This window comes from Lissotriton helveticus, chromosome 6 (genome assembly GCF_964261635.1).
Source record: "Lissotriton helveticus chromosome 6, aLisHel1.1, whole genome shotgun sequence".
Taxonomy (NCBI): domain Eukaryota; kingdom Metazoa; phylum Chordata; class Amphibia; order Caudata; family Salamandridae; genus Lissotriton; species Lissotriton helveticus.
Genome location: NC_136067.1, coordinates 873310895 through 873325290, shown reverse-complemented (window position 1 = coordinate 873325290; position 14396 = coordinate 873310895).

The following is a 14396-nucleotide window of genomic DNA, read 5'->3' as shown; positions in this document are numbered from 1 at the left end:
CTGCTATCAATACCTCCTCCACTTTTGCTGCTGTTTCTCACATCCGAGGGCAACCATGCCAGGTCCAGCAGGTCGAAGTGCTCCTGCCTTCATGCCAGAGGAGCTGGAGTTGCTGACAAAGGAGGTCCTTTCCCTGTATGGCCAGCTCTATGGCTCACAAGAGGAACTGGTACATGTTTGGATTACATATGTGAATCTGTCTATCTCTTTTCCATTTACACAGAATACAATGCCCCTTTGAGTTCCAGAGTGAAGTGTAGTGATTAATGTTAAGTGTCACGTAATGCGGTCCTTACACTGGACAATGATGTTAGGGATTGGTAAGCACTAACCAATTTCAAATAAACAACACCATCACTACATGGTGTGTTTTAAGCCCTAGATTCGAATTGGTATGAATGCAGAGTTCAATGCATGTATATGTTTGATGTACGAGTGATAAGTTGGCAAATGACATCATGGTAAGTGGTAAACACATCCTATACTCTTTACACCTGGTGATAAGTGTGTACTGAGTAATACACAATTAAAAATGAAGTTACCTATTTGTATGGACCCACAAATCACTCAGCCTATATCAGGGCTCTCCAAAATGTGGCTACTAGTTCCTCCCAGACTACTTCAGAGCAGCACACAGCTTTGAGGTCACTTATTGGATGGGCACAAGGTGGCCCTTGTAATGTAACATTTGAGGAAAGGTGGTATGCCTGTGTCATCGTGATCATCAGGCAGCAGATAGCAAGGCCTGTCATTGAGCAGGGCTCATTCAGAATTATGGGCCAGGCTGGGGCTGTGTCTCAGGGTCATACAACTGATGTACTGAGGTACATCTGTCAAGAATACATATCCTTTGCATGTCAGAAGTTGAGGTGTGCCTAAAATATGCCCCTGGATGCTTTTAAATGGACAGCAGTTGAAAGGGAGAGTTCCCTGACTTCTTGAGCTAACAAATATTTTCAATTTACTCACATTTCGAAGAATGTCATGTTCAAACCTCAGGCCCTTATTCACAGTGGCCACTATGCACTGTGCCATCATTTTTAATGTTTGACCTTCAGTAGTTCACAATCTTTAACACTGATCAGAAGCAGGTTATATCACAGATTATGTAGGGGCCCCAGGGCTAGATAATGTCACAGGCCTGGATTTGTGTATTTAGACCATGGCATGGGATGAGGATGGTCAACAGGTCACTATTAAAGAGTGTATGAGGATATTGGTTTAGGTCAGCATGTGACAATACACATGTTGTATGCTAACATACGAGTTATGCTTCTGATAGCTGTAGAAAATGTTTGTGACAGCACTATAGACAAACAAAAAGTCCCAATTCCATTGTTTGCTCTTTCCTTTCATGTATCCATACAGGTCAATGCCCATCAGAAGCGCAACATATGGTGGGCCATCTCCAGGAAGGTAGGGGCCCTGGGGTTCTAGAAGTAGTGCAGTGTCCATTGGCTAAGAGGTGGGAGGACCTAAGATGCTGAAGCTGAAAGATCACTGAAGTTCTTGCGATGGCCTATCCGGAGCTTGATGGGCTGTTGAGTGCTCAATAGCAGCAAGGGGGTAAGTTCTTATCAGAGTTACACACGTCACATGACCCATTTGTTTTTACAGCCAGGATTTTTGCCATCAACATTCAGGTTGATCCTTGTCCAATGTTCCAGAAGAGTTTTGGAATGTGTTCATTTTGTACAAGGTGTATAATGATTTGCTTTGCCTATTGTTTTTGGATAATGTTGCCACCTGATTTTTCTGTCCGCAACCTATGGACTGTTTTAAGCAGACACATGCCTGCCTACACTCCACATATACCTCTTGTTGTTTGATGAAATGAGGGACAGTTGTAAGAAACAGGCAACTGGTCTTTCTTGTGTCAGCTGTGTTGCTCCTTCGCTGTTTTGGGTGATGTCTTGTTAGTCCCATTACAGGTGACATAGCTTACTAGGCATGTATGATACAGTGGCTGTACCAATCGTCACATTGGTAAGTTGGGATTCTACACAAACCAGAGTGAGCATGTGATCCAACATGACTAATGACTGCAGAATTGATGGCTACATATTGGTATCAAGACATATCCAAATTGCGCTCATCATCATCAGAAATACTGTATCATACATGTTAAGCAATGACAGATTTGCATGTTGTCTTACTGCTTCATGGATGTGTGTGTAAGGCAGTCTGCTTTGAGCCAAATAATTGAGATAGGCATACAACAGAGACAGGAATGTGTGCACAATGGTGACAGAGTAACAAATACCCAAAACCATTCCTCAATGTCCTTTGTAATGGCCAGATGAACTATCAATTGTGTAAATGAGTAAAATAAGAAAATAGAGGCTATTTTGGAAGATGAAATGTTCCAACACCTATATGTATGGGTATGCCATCAGGAAAATTCATATTCAGGCTAAACGCATGACTCATTAGGCAAATGTTGAAATGCATAAAGGTATAATGCGTTGCATACTGTGATTCACATTTCAATCTTCAATCTACCATATACAAATCATTGTATGTAATGATTAGTGTGATGTTCTACAAAAGTCTGAGCACAGTGAAAGCCTCCTTATTTAGTGGAACCATTTCAGAAAGATACAGCAAAGTTCAAATAACTATAGATATTTAGGAATCAAATGTAAAGATGCATTTGCTCTGTATTTAAGTGTATTAGTCATGTTTCAAGGGGTACGTATTTTATTATGTTGTAGTAGTCATTTTTCAATCCCCACAAATAATAGTTCAACCTGTCTTCAACAGCATAGGTATGTAGAAAGTATGTGATACATTGCTAAGCTACTTCAGTACAGAATTCATATATAATTTTTGACACTTGACATAGACTTTAGTGACTTGAAGTGAGTGTTACCATGGTGAATTGTGCACAAAAAAGGTAACCTGCTTTCAGTGTATGCTTTCAGTGTATGCTAATATAGGTACAACATTGCAGTATGTGTTGACAGACATTGATTCATATTTCACTTATTGACAATGATAAGTATGCAGACCTTGGGAACTAGTTGACATACAATACAAATGTATTGTTGGTGTATATTCTTTTTTGTGACATCAGTTCAGTATATGGTACAAAACAGGCCAACCGTTCTAAGTGTGAAACAGTTTCTAAAGATATATAATAATGGATAAGAGACAAGATTATACATGATATAATAGCTATCATGGGGAATGACAGAACTGTGACCAAGGGCCAGATGTAGGTAATTGCAATTTACCGACTCTTAAATACCGAATTTTACCGATTCGGTATTTATGAGTCGGTAAATGCAATGTAGGTAAAAAATCGGTATTTTTTACCGATTCGGTAAAATTCGGAATCGTACATTCAGAATTTACCGAATCGGTATTTACCGAATCGGTATTTATCGAATCGGTATTCCTCATTCATTCCTATGGGCCTTTTGCCCCATAGAAATGAATGAGAAATACCGATTCTGTAAATACCGATTCTGTAAATACCGATTCGGTAAATTCCGAATCGGAAAGCAAACAAAAGTGAAACTAGGCAGCCAATCAGGTGCTACCACCCTCCCCCTCCCTACCAGGAAGTGGCTACACAGGCAGCTGAAACTAATTAGAAGCTTCTGGAGAGGCAGTTGGAGCAGAGAGTAACTGAGCAGCAGAACAAGTTTTGTACACTTTTACATCTGAAAACGGCAAGCAGCAGAGACAAAGAACAGCCAGAGAGGAAGAGGAAACTTAAATTCAGCAGCATGGAGCTGCAGGTCCTTGTTGAGGAGGTGGTGAAGGTGCACCAAACACTGTTCGGCAGGCAGTCCCTCACCCAGCCTCCACAGTGCATGCATACAAAGGCATGAGTACCTTAGAATGCACACCCAAAAACACTGACAATTACAATCAAACAAACAAAAGAAACCTAGAACACAAGACACACCCAAGCAAGCACAACACAGGCCAGATCCACAGGCACCTGGACCCTCAACAGATACATGCACATCAGACACTTCTACTCCCTCTACCTCCCAAACCTTACTCCCTCCCCAACAGCCTACCACATTTCCCATTGGGGATCTGAGCTTTTGTATTACCCTACCCCTATCCATCCCACACCCCAACCCCCTTCTACATTCCAGTCCAACCCTGCGAAATAGCTAATACACCCCTTCAAAATACCAACCCACCCCTACAAAACCCAGAAGTACCCCTCTCAAAACTGCAGCCCCACTCCCAAACCCAAAGACATCCATCGCAAACCCAAAGACACCCCTCCCAAACCCAAGGGCACCCATTCCAAACCCAAGGACATCCCTCCCAAACCCAAGGGTACCCATACCAAACCCAAGGACACCCCTCCCAAACCCAACCTCTCCATGTAGGATCTTGAATGTGCCTGCTCTGCCCACTAGATGCCCCTTCCTGAGTGTGGTCCCTATTGACTGTTATGTAGGAGGCAAGCTGAGTGCCACGGTACAACAGTCCCCAGGACTTTTGGAACCAGGCATTGACTGCCATTTGAATTGCTTTAATTTTTAAGAGACTCAATTTTATGAATAAATACCTATTTTTCATTTCACCAAATTTGTCCTGCCACTATTTTTCCTAAGCAATTGTTTTATTCCTAGCAATGTTTCCGAGTAAAATGTGAAGTACTTATTTGTCTTTCCCATGATGGCAGGTGAAACAACTGATTTTGTTAAAAGTCTACTTTGTTGTGTGCATGCACTGCTTAACATTGTATGTGATGGTCATTTTAATTCAGCTGCAGGCATTCTTTTTGGGATGTTTTACTACAGGTGTGTTTGTTTCGCCTTGATTACTGATCATATAAACACATATGCATGACACCTTTAAAATTTAATTGTGACTATCGTTATTGAATACAGTACAGGACTTGCACTAGACAAAAGGAAATGTTACATATATGTTGACTACTACTAAAATGTGAGTGACATTCATTTTATTGATAGATTCTATGGTACAGGTAATACTTTGTCTAGTGCAATTACTACATCAAGTAATATTGCACTTAGCCCTATTATGTGTGTTTCATATGTTTTTAATGTTGGAGTTTTCTACATTTCTTTAGTTAGGCACACCTGTATGGGGATTTTTATTTTAATATTCTATTTTTGGGCAAGTGTCCATTTTCTCGAAGGCATCTTACAACAAAAGTATACATACAATGTGTTGAAGAGGTGTATTTCTTTAAATTTCTAAAATGTCAATATTACAGACATATGCATTGTACATTGGTATGCTATTGCTTGGATGAGCGATTTCTAAATGCACGATTCCTGTGCAAATGGTAACAGACAAGTGAATCGGTTTCTTTTAAAAGTGCAGCTTACCATTGATTGCATCCATGATGGTGTTGGTTTTGTTCATCATCAAGCAGCAGTAGCAGTGGCAGGACTTGGCAGAATGGATCTATGGCAAAACAGGAAGCATGAAAGTGAGAAAGGGTGAGTTTCAGCCATTCCGCCAACTCAAGTGTGGGGGTTTGACCACCATAGTGACTTCTTTGGGAAGGCACATCATGATTGCCCGGCTGGGAAACTGGCGGCTCTCTCTCCAACTGCCGCTTTTGCCAATCCCGCCATTAACTCGTTTGATATTTCCTGGTGGTTTTGACAGGACCACATTGGTCTTTCATCTGCGCAATAGCCAACATCTAAATAGGGCGGTGGACTTCCAAGTCGGCAGCTGGGAAAACCGAAGAAAAGGCTACAGCGGGACCGAATCTGCCAAGATCGAAATACGGCCCTTAGTCTTTTTTGTGGAGCTCAAAATCTTTCAGCAGGGAAAGCCTGAAGCTGTATCTGAAGTCACATCAAAATAAGGCACCTTTGTAGTGAGGTATGACTAATGCACCTGAGGTCATGGAAGTTTAAGCAAGTCCCAACTTTTCACAGCTTGTTGGTGAAGTACAGATGTACACAGCCAATAGACCCAGGACCTGAGGGATAGTCCTTACTCCAGGAGACGACACCAGCAGGGTCCAATTCCAGGTCCAGTCGCAGCTTATCAATTGGCATTCGCGAAAAATGCCTCTTGCAGCTTGTGTTGTCCCAGTAGACCCATAGGAGATCAGCCAACTGAACCTTGGAGTCCACTTCTTTCTACTGGGTATAAGTGGGAGCAGGTCAAGCCCTTCAGGTCTCCTCACAGGTCGCAAACAGCAGGTGCGGTCCTTCTTCTGCAGGTTCAGAAGTTTTCTGAATGGCTGGTGGTGCAGTCCACTTTTGTACAGTTTAGTAGCCAGTGGATGGAGTGAGCATTTACACTAATTAACCAATGAGGAAACCTTTTCCAAGGGAAACCCTACCCACTTTAGCAGCACAACCTGTCTGTATTATTGCAAACTGGCCCAGAACGCACTATTTAGTGGGGAATCGAAGATGTCAGACCCTCTCTGCCAGGACAGGAGCACACCCCAAGAGGTGTGTCTTGGAAAATGATCAATCCCTCCTTCAAAGATACACTAAACTGGTTTGAAATCAGTTCACCTCCTACTCGTCTAGTACCCAACTGGCAAAGAGGACCTAACGAACAAAGACCTTTCCTTCCTCAGGTCTTCCCTTATACTTAACTGTGAATGGGTAGGTCTCACCCTATCCTTTTCAAGTCAATTACAGTCTTGGAATCTCCCCGGATGCCCTCCCAGAGCTGACAGGTATCACATGCTTCACACCCAGCCCGTCCTTTGATCAGGCCTAAGCCAAAATTCATGGTTTTGAGCAGTTTCACACCTCATTCAGATCAAGCACTGGTAGGGCATCTCTGGCAGGCTAATGCAAACAAGTCTCAATGAGCTTTAGACAGGGAAAGGTAACTTGCTTAAAATTATTTTTTCTAAATATTTAATCAAAATCTAACGTCACAATACATTTGGATTTTCCATGAATCTTAAGAATGCTAGCTGAAGCATTTCTCTAGCTTGTCCCAAATCTGGGATTGCAAAATTAATACATTAAACTGCACTCTGGGTTTCCGCACAGAACAGTCAGGGCCTTCACCAGTGAAAATAGCGTTTACTGGCTGGTCACTGTAGGAACCGGGCAACAATAACTTTCTATATATCCCACTTTTAAATACAATTCACTCCACTGTGTGGGCTACAAGAACACCTTTTTTACTTGTTCATCCTAAGAGCGCTAGCATTTAATAAGACTGGTGCAAATCTGAGGAAAACACGTAATTCTTTTTCACAAGATTGGAAGTGCAGCTGGATGTCTGTCAGAGAGAGATTACTCATTGACTTTAGGGTTTGAGTATGTCAGTTCAATGCATTGTGGCATGAGGGAGACATCCAGATCCTGGTCAAAATGCTTTTTTACATTTTCATCAGTTCCTACCTCACCCTAGTTGAAGTTGGTTATAGCAGGAAAGATAAGTGGAAACATTCTTCTTCCTCCTTATTGGCTCTGTGTCCTGAAGACAAATTATACTTTTCTCTTTCAGAACCCCATCTGTTCCTTTATTCCTGCCACCACTATCTCAAAATAAGTAAATTACATTATTACAAAAATAGTCGTAAATAAGATTTGGCTAGGAGAATAGCTGGAGTGTGATAGCGCTATAGGTTAATTTGTATTTTACTTTTTAAAGGAGCTGAATCCTCTAAAGCAGTGCTACTGCTGTTGCTGTTTTTAGCCTATCATAAGTGTAACCCAAAGAACCTAGGCCATATTTATGACCTGGTTTGTGTCACTCTTGCATCACGCAACATGGTGCAAGAGCGATGCAAACCGTAAGTCATATTTCTGAAGCCACGTAAAAATATGGCATAGCAATAGTGCAAATCATTGCGTTGCATTACTCTGCCCTGAGTAGGCATTCCATGGGCATTGTGTGGGTGTGTTCCCACACAACTACTATCGGTTTTGACACATTCCGAGACTTGCAAACCTTGTAAATTTGGGAATGCGCTAAAAAGATATGCCTCCCAGAAGAGACATAAATCAGGATTGTTTCTGTGTGCCGGAAGGTGCCCCTTCCTGCACGAAAACAATCCTGCCTACAAGATAGGGACCCGTGCACCATGGTGCAAAGGTGCCGGCGTTGGCAGAAGGCTGTCAAAATAGAGCCAGAACAAGGGTAAAAAACAGGAAGGTGCTGTATTGGATAAATAAGGTGCATTCCTGCCATTTCCCAGTGACACAGGACAGTGCAGCAAGGTGACTTGCTGTGCTGCCCTGCATCACAGAACTCATAAATATGCCCCCCTGTGTATTGAACATCACAGTTGTGGCTGGTGTAATATTGTTAAAGTGAGTTAGCAACCATGGACTGGAAAAAAAACCCATAATGAATGGAATGCCTGAATATGTGTTAACCATTTATAGAAATTATCCATAGCATTCCAGTGCATTATTTTCTTTCTCATTGTCAAGTACAGTCTTTGTTGAACAATATGCACATACTGGTTGCTCAGAATCCAGGCAAAATGTCACGGAAAGATTCTGTACCATTGTCTGGAGTACTGTTTAATGACAGCAGAGGAAATCCCTAATTCTAATACTCTTCCTCTTTTCACATCACCTTTGTCTGCTGGTGTGAATAGTATGATATGACCAACTCTATGTCTTCAGCTCTTTGCTCCACACATAAATGGTCTGGTCATAAAAAAGTAGATTTTGAATCAAATGCATAAACCTATGTGCTGGTAGAATTGGAACTGTGGTTCCACCAGGCCTCATCAGTGCTAAGAAGAAGAGACAAGATAATTCAAGCTATTTTGCACAGGTTGAAGTGTGATGACAAGGGATTAATCAGCAAAGAACAGAGACCAATACAATTCTCTAGGTATTAGTGAGCATGGTGATTTTAGGAACCGAAGGTTATGATGGCCATTTAAAACTGTGATCACATATGTCAAGTCAATTCTCTGTGCCTTTGCCAACTCCGGGGTAGATAGGAAAATCTTTGCCATTCTCCCTGGGAATGCAGAAACCAAATACTGCTGCACGCTCTAAAAGAAGCTAAGGGATTTCTTTTTAGGATTTAACTTTTAGGGGATGGTAGGATTGAAGAGCCAAGGATTTCCTTTGGAGAATTGTCTTAGGGTAAAATATTTAAATTTGGGAGCACATGCATCACTCACAATAAATTGATTAACCAAGCTGTGCTATACTTTTAGTAAGATATATCGGGGCATATTCACAAACTGCATTTTGTGGTACATTTAGAAGAACTACAATAGTATGACTAAAGTACTACAAAATGCTATTCACAAACATGCAAGTATTAATCTCCGCCTCCACCTTTCCTATATTCTCTATGGGGAGATTCTCACACATGTAAGTTTACCACACAGTAATAAATGCAGGAGGGATTAGGGGGAGTAGCTGGAAAATGGGCACATTAGCTACTAAATGGAAGGGGTTTAGCGAGAAGTAAGTAGGGGTTTCGAGAGGTTAAGGAAAGGGTTAAGGAAGGGACATGCACCCATCCACAACAAGAGTAAGCCTATTGTTATTCACAAAATGCGCTTCTAAAGTTACTACTGTCAATACGGAACCAAAAACAATAGTAAATTACTCCATCTCAGAGCTAGAGTAAGTCTACCACTAAACATGGCCAAACAACCACTGATAGTACAACACCCTCCTATAAACATTTTGGTGGTAGGGACTTAAAATAAGTAAGGAAATAATGTTAAATAAAATTAATGTCACGATTTGCTTCCTCACTCATGTGCCCACCAGCAAGAGGCCTACCTGTGGGACTTCTAGCCCCTCCACTGTATGCGCATACTGATTTCCAGGCTTGTGGACACTATATGGAAATTCCCATCCAGTTTGGATCTATGACGGATTTTGTGGAAGCGTGTCTGCTCATGCTAAAAGCTACATTACCTAGAGTTCCCGGCTCCCTGATTTGTCTCCACCCCTGCAGGCTAAGGATGGGTGGAAGAATTCAGCGCATATGTGGCTGACAGGTGCTATCCTGCTTGCACCTGAGGAATGTAATTACAGTGAGCACTTTTAAACCCTAGTTTTCACCAGTCCAGTGTTGGTCATTTTAGCAGATTTCCTGTTGAACCAACCCTTTTTTTCCTGAGCATTTTCTCATCTTTCTTTGCAGTCGTTTTTCCCTTACACCTGATTCCTGACCCTTTGCTTTCCTTCTTTCCAGAGTTCCTGAGCTATAGTTAATCCTTGGTTCCTTATTCATGAGCTGTAGCTAATCCTTATTCCTGATGCCTGCAGTGCTCTGTTCAATTCTGAGCCACCACTGTTTTAGAGCATTCTTCAACTCTCTCTCCTTCAGTATTTACCTTTTCCCTGTGTCTGCTTTATTTCTTTTTTTCTTTTTTCCGGTTTCTAGTTTGCTACCTTCCTATTCCTGCTGTGTTACCTTCTAGTTTCCATATTTGTTTGTTATTGCTGTCTACCAAATATCCCCTTTGTTTTCCCTTCTTTCCTGGTAAGTACTCCTCCTTGCTAGCTCTTTGTCTAATATGTTGATGTATTTAGTTCTACACCCTTGCTGTCACTGCCTTTTGTGTTCCTGTTCGATCGCCAGGATCCGTGGGCAACTGCTGATAACCTAGGTGGTGTTTCTTGTCCACTGTCAATATTGTATTTGAGTTACATTTATAACACCACCATAGGTATCAGCTCCACAGACCCTGCCTTTGCATGTATATCTCATATGGAGGTATTTACAGTCAGTATCTGTAACAGTAAACAGTATTGTGAGTGAGAAGCTTACTGAGTTTCAGTCTTACTGTGAGTGCTTAACCCCACATTCCCTTTATCGTTAATGTTTCTACATATAGGTGTATTGCACCTCCATCCTGGGTGTTAGTTAGTTTGAATACAAAATAGCCTCTTCAATGAGTGCCCTTTCTGAGCTTTGACCCTCTTATTCCCTTGTGCAGAACTTCCCCTTTGAATACATTTTCTCCTCTGACTCCCTGTGTAATCGTGGGCAGCTCTGCACCCAAAAGTCTATTGCCTTGTCTACCCTATCACCAATAGTTGCCAGTGTTCCTGTCAATTACATTTTTAAAAATAGTTACGAATATAAACAAAGATTACTTCATGTTAAAAACGTCTAAAAAATAAAACATTTATTATTTAGTTATACAATATTTTATAAAATATTTTTTTTTTTGTAGTATCTCTAGGAGTGCATCTCCATTTATTTTTATGGAAGTTGTTGCAGTATCAATGGTTTGTCTTGTGTGGAGCTGGATTTTCTACTGTTTCCTTTTTGAAGTAGTAATTTACACTCATAAATTTGGCCTAACCCCCTTTTTCAGGGGGTGGCAATGTGTAAGTCTAAACGTTTGAGTAATTTATACACAAATTTTGTGAATAGTCAAAAGTGGTAAAATTACTCAAGACAGTAAGAGTAAATTACATGTGTAAACTACTCACAAGTGTAAGTTACCTTTGTGAATAGCTCCAATAATTTTTAGTTTTGTCAACGATAGGGGCCTAATAATTAAAAAAAAAGACTATGTGACATTAACAACAGTACTTGACTTATATTTAAGTTACTCTGTAATTAAATTCAGTTCTTGACTTTTAGGAGTAACATGTTTTACACACCTTGACATATTCCACAATGGATAGCCAGGGTCAGTTCAGGATTGCAAATTATTTAATTTTATTTGTTGTGCTTAATCGAGTTCTGTTGCTAAAACCATAAAATATTTGTTGTATTCACTGTTTTACTACTTATTTTTTCTAAACCTTACAATAACCATGCCCCAAATTTATTTTAAGATTTTTTAATGTTTAATTAAATATATATTATTTATGTATCCATTTGTCTAACCTATTTCCATCTTTGTGTATATGCTTTTATTTAGGGGCCGATTCCGATCCGGGTCGGAAAGCTCTCCGATGCGGCCGTATGCTGCAGGACTCGGTAAAGTTGGACTCCCATAGAAGTCAATGGAAGCCGGTCGTACGATGTGTACATGGGCTCCCCTTGACTGAATGGGTCTGTCTCGCGCAAGGGTGCCACCTACAGTGTGTACGCATTGGTGCCATCCGCACTGTACATGCCTGTGTTGGTCTGTCCGAGTCGTAGGGCTGTGGGTGACAGGGGGTCCAACGCAGACCCCCAAAGGCAACAAGCCTGACACTCCGGCTCGCACCAGCTGTCTGACACGTGCATCGTACTGGCTCGGTCATAAATCGCATCCATTGCACGCCACGGTTAGCTTACGACCGAGACGTACGGAGCGGGTCGGACCCGGAAATTAGTCGGTCTGTGATTTTCACATAGCTCGGATCGTACTGGCTCGGTCTTACAGCTGTAGGAGTTGGGTTGAAAACACACGTACGGCTCGTAGTTTTTACGGCCGGATTGCGTTCGGTGCCCTTCCGGCCCGGATTGGAATCGGCCCCTTAGTAGTTTATAGAAATACATTGATAAATGATATAAGTTTATGTAATACTTATTATGTAATAATAATAATCATTTAATATGGCTAAAATAGTCAATTTTACTAATTATTAATATAATAAATCATGTATATAATAGGTAATTCCTTCCCTGAAGCCACTTTTTTATTTATAGATATATATTTAAAATAAAGGAGTCACAATGAAAATTAATATTACTCATTCTCATTGGAGCAGGACCAAGACTGATTTGGATGTGACTGGGTCTAATCTGTGGTGGTATGGTGGGCAAAAGAACGATGGCTTGGAATGCTACCCAAAGCTTTTTGAAGTGGTTAGCCTTGTTGTCACCATCCTCCATTTGCGTGCTTGTACCCTCCCTATAGCAACATGACTGTTAGAGTTTACAGGTAGAAAAAGAAGGTTTCAGTTAAGTGTATGGGAATATTAACAAATAAATGGAGGAATTTGTGAAGTATAAACATTTAAATGGGGGAATTCTGCCTCCCATTGAGAGTGGTTGTTGTATCCACCCCTCAACAAGCTTCTTTAACTTGTCACAAGTCTATATTTGTCGCTAAGGACTAGCTCCTTTTATCTGTTTACACAATTGCCCTAATATTTGAGACTTCTCACTAGCACAGCCGGTGCTCAAGCACAGGTCTGGTAGTATCTTCTATTAGTGGAAATATCTCCAGTTTACCCCAATTCATTCTGATACCAGAGAATCTGCTGAACCATATTGTGTCTCTAACAATAAATCTGAGATTGAGCTTCTGGTTTTTAACCAATAGCATAATGTCAGCCATGTACATTAATAGCAGCAGTTCCGTACTTAATCTAAACAGTTATGGTGAATGCAGGCATCCTTGTCTGGTGTCCCTGCTTATGGTGAATGCATTTGACGTATATCCATTCATTTGTAATCTAGTTCTAGGATCTGAATATAGCAATATAATCAAGTGTAATCACACTTGTAATATTGTGACCCATGCTCATCCTTTGTATCACTGACTTTAGGGATGGTCCTTCTAGCAAATCAAAAGCATTTTCAGCATCTAAAAATGCCAATACAGCCTGAATCATGGGTCATATTCGATGTATAAAGTCAAATATTGTCCAGAGATTATTTGTAGAGTCTCTGTCCAATATAAAGGTTGACTGGCCTGATGTGATTCGTTTTTTCATCAGTAGGTTTAATCTATTGGCAACCATATGAAGAAAATTACATATTTATATGTATTTGTGCCCCCATGCGCTACCCTCTCACCATCTGCCATGTTGAATAAAAAAAAAAAAACCTGCATTACTTTACATTCAGAGGCCTTTTTTCTCTGTCACCAGGCCTCCCCATGCCAGACCCTGAAAAAGGCACACGTTGCATTTCCCTGCAGCACATTAGATATTTTTGCTGAGCCGTCTCGGAGAAGAGGCCCAGCCCGGGGTGTCTTAACAGTGTTAAACAAGGGTCGACTTGATAAAGCTGCATTCCGGCCCCGAGCAGGAGGCGAGCAGAAGCCCATCTGCAGAGATAAGGCCCAGTTTTGCATTCCGGCCCCGAGCAGGAGGCGAGTAGAAGCCCATCTGCAGAGATAAGGCCCAGTTTCCCTGTCGGCTCTCAGAGATAAGTGGGGCCCATGTCAAGGGAAACCTCCAAGACCGTTACACAATGGGTGGACAGAAAGGGCCAAACCAACTTGCTAGTATGAAGCAGCAACACTTCTACAGATGAGAGCAATCTGCATCCTGCCCCGAGCTAGAGATAGTCACTCTGACACCCAGGGCCCTCCCTAACCAACAGAAAGGAAACAGCCCTCGTGGAAAAGTCTGATAAAGTTACGCAAACAGGCAGCGCGAGTTTTAGCTGAGCTTGCAACCCCCTCTATGCACCCACCCACCTATGACTCATTACAGTGAACGCCTACATGCTCATATCTTTTTTTTCTTCTGCTTGGAGGGCTCCTCCCTATGTATGCAAAGAATGTATAAATATTGTACTCTGTGAATAAAGTTCAGAACCCTCCTGAACCCGCTTGGTGAAGGAGCTCT